The sequence below is a fragment of the Dipteris shenzhenensis genome, chromosome 30 (genome assembly GCF_047967505.1).
Source record: "Dipteris shenzhenensis isolate YYH24624 ecotype China chromosome 30, Dip_SZ_1.0, whole genome shotgun sequence".
Taxonomy (NCBI): domain Eukaryota; kingdom Viridiplantae; phylum Streptophyta; class Polypodiopsida; order Gleicheniales; family Dipteridaceae; genus Dipteris; species Dipteris shenzhenensis.
Window position 1 is genome coordinate 44,589,689 of NC_141625.1, and position 634 is coordinate 44,590,322.

Sequence of the window (634 nt, forward strand, 5' to 3'; positions counted from 1 at the left end):
ATAAACTAGACACTAATAAAATACAAAAAGATATGCAATGCTTTGATCTTTTTACCTACATAGATCAATTTATCATCCACATCTAATTAGTTGCATTTATTGCAATGCAAAGTCTAAAAAGACAAAGAAACAACACACTTGAATCTTCAATCTTGATATTTATGAGGTCACTGTCACTTAGCGACAAAACCAGCACACTTTAGTTCCCTGTGATCTTTGGGACACACTAGTGGCTAAGCTACATACTTAGAAAAGATGGAAAGCCTAACAGATCCAAATCCAAGCTAAAAAGATACATCATTAAAGCACTAGGTTAGGAACTATAATGATTTTTTTTAAAAGACCACCTCTAGGTAGATTTGAATTTTGACCATAATCACACTTGGTTTGAACGTTAAAGGCCTCTTAAGAATGCGTTACATTTGCTTAGAGATGTTCGAGTTCTCTTGGCCTTCAATATAATCCTCCCCACAAGTTTACAAGGACTCAAAGAGAAAACTAAGATAGGCTCCACGAGCATTCCATGTTGACCCATTTAGCAAGCACACTCTAGCTCGACCAATATACATACTTCACAAAACATATCCAAAGTGACTTATTCCGGTGTCAAAAACTAAGCTCCCTAGAAAAAGAA

The 634-nt window shown here is 35.5% G+C and overlaps 1 protein-coding gene across 1 annotated transcript in view; it reads right to left on the minus strand.

The window, feature by feature from the left end:
* Nucleotides 1-201: 201 nt before the first annotated feature.
* LOC147882190 (uncharacterized) overlaps nucleotides 202-634 on the minus strand; it is a 2,310-nt gene continuing 1,877 nt past the window's right edge. Inside the window, exon 3 of the mRNA XM_087401780.1 lies at nucleotides 202-634. This exon is cut by the window's right edge and continues 139 nt beyond it. The gene's annotated coding sequence lies outside the window, so the exon portion shown is untranslated.